General features: G+C 29.8%; 1 long non-coding RNA gene across 1 annotated transcript; it reads right to left on the bottom strand.

Moving 5' to 3' along the window:
- Positions 1-4,678: 4,678 nt before the first annotated feature.
- LOC127899226 (uncharacterized) lies at positions 4,679-5,811 on the bottom strand. Its single transcript, XR_008051210.1, has 2 exons — positions 5,328-5,811; positions 4,679-5,200 (listed from the first exon to the last, which is right to left on the bottom strand). It is a non-coding gene; the product is annotated as an uncharacterized LOC127899226 (long non-coding RNA).
- Positions 5,812-6,248: the final 437 nt, after the last annotated feature.

The raw sequence follows: 6,248 nt of genomic DNA, 5'->3' as shown, positions 1-6,248 counted from the left end.
AAATTTAGTAGTTGCTTCAGTAGGAACTAATGTCCAAGTTTCATATTCTTCTCTTATAGTCAAATACCACTTGGAACCTATTAAGTATGCTTTTACACTAGTTGATTCAAGATCTTGTGTGGCTATTAGATAAGCATTTAGTTTAAATATACTAGCTTTTGCTTCGGTAATTGGATATATACTATAGATTAGAATAAACTTGAGTTAATATTTAAGGATTGTGTTAGCAAAGATTGCTATACTAAATTAGAGCTTGATACAAAAGGCAAAGCAAGATCAATAGTAGAAGCAGATGGTTTTTCAGTACTACTGTCATCAACAATGTTATTTTAGAATAAAGAGAGTTAAATAGGTAATGAATTGACTCTGTGAGGTTTAAACATAGTGAAAGATTTTTTAGTTTAAAATAATTGAGTAAAGAAACTGTAGCTCATTAAGAGTGACATGCCTTACAATATAAACTCTAACTAACTTATCCATACACTTATATTCCTTATAGTAAGGACTATAACAAATGAAAACACATATCTGAGTATGAAAACCAAGATTATATTGGTTATAAGATCTTAGTAGTGGGAAATAGAAACAACCAAAGACTCTAAGAAACTGATAGTCGGGTAATTAATCGTGTAATTTTGAGAAAGATGATTGATTATTAACACTAATGTTGGCATTCTACTAGTTAAACAAGAAACTGTATGGAAGGTTTCCCAGAAAAAAGAAAGAGGTAAATGAGCTTGAATTAGGAGAGTATGATATGTCTCAACGATGTGCCTATAAGAGTATGACATGTTTAAAAAATGTACTTATGTTTCCTTTCACCACACTATTTTGATAATGAGTATATGGTGATCTTAATTAAGAAAAGAACTAAAGGCTCTAAATTCACCCCTCATGTTTAATTGTAAAGTTTTTATGGGTAATGAAAATTGCTTTTCAACAAGAGGTTTGAATGTATCTTGGGCTTTTGATTTCAGTGTGAGAGGAAAGATCCAGTCGTATCCTATATAATCATTAACAAAGGAGATGTAATATCTATAAACATCTATAGAAAAAACAGAGGCTAATCCTCATAAATCAGTGTGTAAAATTTCTAGTGGAGATCTTGATTTAATTTTCGTAATAGAAAAATAAAATTGACGTAACGTTCTACGTTGACAAGCATCATAAAAACCAAGAGATTAAATAATAGGAAAACGTTCCGGTAGATTCTTTAATATTGTTTGTAAGACATGTTTTTTGAGATGACCAAGTCCATTGTGAAATAACTTTATTGATTCACAGCTTAAAGCATGAAGCCTTTGTTTTATTAACACTAGAATTAAAGGAAATTGAACTGACAAACACTTGATTATTTGATTATTTAACTCTTGCAAATGGTTTACATCTTTATTATTAGAAAGAACAAACATTATTGAACAAGGTTTGTAAACATGTATTTTAGAATGAATATTTGATTCATCTTGAGATAGTAACTTATAGATCCCACCTTTAACAATCCATGTGCTAGCAAAGTTCCCTTTATCTTGTCTTTTATAAAGTATAGATTGGAAGAAAACTCAATGGTTATATTGTTATCTATAAGAAGCTTTAATATACTTATAAGATTTTTGGTAATTTTGGGAACATAGAATTAGCAAGGTTTAAGTGATTTACTAATGAGGTATAGAAGCAAGTGTAACCTATATATGTGATTCAAGACCTTGTCTATTTACAATCAAAAGCATGTTTGAACCAGAATAAGGCTTACCATCAGTCTGATTCTACATAGTATTAGTTAAGTGATGTGTAGCTTCACTATCTATATACCATCTTTGATATGTAAGTCTTTCTAAAATGGCTATATAAGTAGCTTTAGGACCTTGATTCTGGCTTGGGAAGCAGCCTTACATTGGGAATTTTAGAACAAAATTTTTGTTGAATCTATCTTTGCATCTAGTAGCAAAATAATCATACTTGAAATAGATCTGACATGTGATATTTTCTCTGCCACCTCTTCTAAAGCCACTAAAAGCAGTAGAAAAACTATCAAGAAAACTACCATTAAAACCACTTGTAAATCTACCTCTGCCTTATTTATCACTCTGATTTCCATTATAGTTTTGGGTAGCATTTCATTGCCCTTTTATGAATTCTGTGTGGATTTCCACCTCCCTTTAATCTAAAACTTTCCCTTCCACTATAGTTTCAGTTCCAATTTTTTTGATTGCTATTACTTTAACTAGCATTATTTCCTGTTTTTTTTTAATTATTTCCAGCCTGAGCTATGTTAGATGTATAGTTCAACTTAGCCTATTTACTAGCATTAGATTGATTACTCTCTAATCTAGCCTCATCAGTCAATAGCATAGAGTAAACTTCATTAACACTCATCTTGAGAACATAGGCCTCAATATACACCATAACAAGATAATGAGGTTGTCCTAATTTAGAAATTAAATTAGTAAAATCTAAGGAACTAATTGGACTTCCAATAACAACCAACTTATCAGTTATAAACCTTAATTTATCAAATTGTTTAGTTATAGACATAGATCATGGTCTAAGATTATTCAACATCATCTCTAAATGAACTTTCTTAGCTATAGTTTTAGATCCAAATTATTGCTCTAAGCTAGTCTAAAGTTCATTAGAAGTTTTGAAAGTTACCACTAGGCCAAGAATCTCAACATTGATGGAGGACAAAAGCTAGCTCAACGGCATTTGATCTTACTTCTGCTAAATAAAAAATTTAGGATTTTCTTATGCAACAACATTGGAACTTCCAGACTCACTAAAGAGAAACAAATTTGAACAAGAAGACTTTTTAGTTCATTAGCTTGAACTGAAGAACAAATTTAAGATTTCCAAATGATGTAATTAGATCGATCAAGTTTAATCAGTGTTATGAAAGTGGGAGATGAAATTGAGGATATAGAGTTTGCATTAGAGTTTCAAAAAGTCATGGAAGTGCTTGATCGAAGCTTTAATACCAAATCGAAGTATATCAAGTAGTTTTCTAATGTTTAGTTGCTCAGAAAAATGATGAGAAGACTAAGGAATCATAGAGAAAATTGATAAAAGAGAAACATTATTATTGATCTAATATTGAATGTGAATAAAAGACTTTTATATAGAAACGATAAGAAGATTCTACACATACCAAATATATGAGTTGAGATCAAGTTATTGAGGACTTCAATAACAATTCTAACTCAACAACCAAATTATCAAGATTAGTTGCTTTAATTAACTAACTAAGTTAATCTTTAACACAGACTCTATCGATAGTCGCTAACTAGAAGTTTGTCAGCTTGAGTTCTTGCTTCAATCACCACTAGTATATACTTCATTTGGTTCGTTGTCATTTTCTTATGATCATTGTCAAATTTGTTTACCGCGTTTCTAAGTATATGTAATAGGTCCTTAGCTTGGATTAGGATCCTCCCCTAATCTTTTTCACTATTTAGTCCTCTTATTTTTTCAAAATCTAGTGAAAAAGGTCGGTTTAATTGTAAAGAAAGTTAAATAAATTGGCTTGATTATCAATATCAAAATTCAAGACTCAATCTTAACCACTCATTTCACTAGGAGAGAAACAATATTATGAGAGGATTCTCAGCCCTTTATCTTTGTGTCTTCGCTCATGGTGAATGAAAGACAAGATTTTGTTTGATTCCTTAAATCTATCGGTTAAAAACATGTTTCTACTATTACACACTAGATAATAGATTGTTTTGTAAAATTCTTGGAATCCAACATGAAAATGTTTGAAGTTGTTTAAGTATTTGGAAACTTTATACAAAAAATAGGGGGAATCTACAATTACGTCATACAATCTTTAAACTAGAAATATGGTATAGTTGAGAGGAGGAAACCAAAAATAACCTATTTTCATAAGAATTTTAATAAAAGCTACCTCTAGATTAATTTTGGTATAATGCACTAACCATGTTTTTGTTTTTGAATCGACATTTCTATCCACCTACAACTATGATGATGTTAAATTCACTTAAGGTGACTATGTTGGTGTTTTAAAGGAAAATTTGGAAAAAAAAAATTCTTAGCTTGTGTTACAAAATTATTTATACAAATTCCTTAACCAAATTTGTGAAGTAACTCATAATGGTTGGCAAAACTATTAAACAATATATAAACATAACCTTATGATTTTATTGTCATAGATATATGTGCTTAGTTGTTAAGATCTCCTTACATTAATATTTCGAAATATCATTATACCACATTATTAACAAAAGGAAGCAAAAATTGATTCACAGAGAAACCAACTAAATGCGCACAAGAACATATTCAAAAGAGGAGTCCGATCAAATAATTCATGAGTAAGAAAAGGTGTAAATCCACTTAAATGAATTTCATAAGTGGGCTGGCTTGTCCTAATTTAATATTACTCAAAAAAATTATCCTTAATTTTACATAACTTTGAAAAATTTATCTAAACCTTAATAGAACTCCTAATTTTATTCATTGTATCATGGAGACATGCATTGATGTTTGTTTTAGGGTAAATTTGGGATATTGATTTAGACTAATTGGCAAGTGACATATGCCAATAGAGAATAAAATAGATTAAAAATCAATACTTTTATGTGAATAAAGGATAGCTTAAAACAAGCTAGAGGAAATCTCTAAAAGAGAAGACAACTCTAGTAAATTTGTTTAGTTTAAAAGACAAAAGTGAAATTTAAAACTAGCAAATTCAATGGGCCATGCTGACATTAAATGAAGGCCATGAGAGCCTGTGAGCAGGCATGGCATGAACCATTAAGGATGCGTTTGGCATCCAGCTTTACACAGCATTACCATCCCGCATAGCATTAAATTAATACATCCCTATGTTTGGCTAAAAACTGATTTCGTATTATACCGCATAACATTACTGTTGTTATACAGTTAAAGCCGCATTAACTAAACCCGTGGGGGGTATCGGGTTTACGCGTGATTGCTTATAAAGAGAGGAAAAAAAAAAGAGTAATATTTTTTCTTCTTCAAAACACGATTAAGCCACAGAACGCATCTTCTCTTTGCTTCCATTCTCTTCTCAAAACCCAATCTATCGCCGACACCGGCTCAGCCATAACATTTATCACCGACACTAGCACGGCAACAGCCACTTTAAGTACTCGATGCTGTCAATGCCGTCAAGTTCTCCCGCGCGGCACCCCTACTCCAACATCTCTATGCCGCGGGTCCGCAGCCACTGCACGATATCACAACAAATTCATATTAGCATTTTTGCCTTTATCCATAACTTGAGTATTTTAAATTATAAAAGCCATTTTTTAAAAAGATAAAAAAGAAAAATCAGATCCTTGTGACAGTGTTACTTATTCTTTTTTGCTTTTTTTCTTTTCTTCTTCGGAAGAAAAGGATTTAAAGGGAGGAAAAATGATTTATCGACAAAATAAATAAATAAATAAATGAAGGATGCAAAGAACCGAAAAAAAAAATTGTGGAATGATAACAAGGGGAGAAAAAAGAAACAGAGGAAGAAAAGAACAGGGAAGAAATTAAAGAGGGTTGAAGGTTGAAGATTGAAGATTTTGTCCTGTAAAAGAGGGAGATAAAGAGATAAGGATGACGTGTCAATGCATAGACACAACTTGTGTTTATTATTTTATAATTTTATTTTACCAATTTTTTTATAGAATTTATTTTACCGTTTGTTTTATTAAACAAGCAAATTATATATTAATTGTTTTGTCATTCATTCTTATTAAATGTATGTTTTATTCTTTATTTATATTGTGATAATTTTTTAAAAGTTATTTGATTAAATTATGTGATTCAATCGTTATTTCAAAGGATATATATTTGGGAAATGCTAAAAAAGAAAATATTATGTCACCGAAAATTTTAGAATTTGTTAGTTTACATATGTTTTATGAATAATTATAATTCTTTTTTACATTTATAATACAAGAAATTAATGTAAAAGTTTTAAAATTTAAAACTTCTATATTTAATATATTTCTAAGTATTAATAAATATTATTTTATAAATATATAATATAAATTAATCACAAAAAATTAATACAGTACAGTGCAACACCAAACATAGTATAATTAAAAATTAATACAGTACAGTGGAACACCAAACATTATACAACATTATTGTAATACAGTGCTAATACAATACAGCATAATACAATACACCTGCATTAAAATAATGTAATACAGCATAATACAATACAATGTACCAAACGCACCCTAAGTGAATTGGCCATTATGCGTGTACCTTTTTTTTTT

This window comes from Citrus sinensis, chromosome 2, assembly GCF_022201045.2.
Source record: "Citrus sinensis cultivar Valencia sweet orange chromosome 2, DVS_A1.0, whole genome shotgun sequence".
NCBI classification, from domain to species: Eukaryota; Viridiplantae; Streptophyta; class Magnoliopsida; order Sapindales; family Rutaceae; genus Citrus; species Citrus sinensis.
Note: the sequence above shows the minus strand (reverse complement) of the source record. Positions and strands in the feature narration are given on the sequence as shown.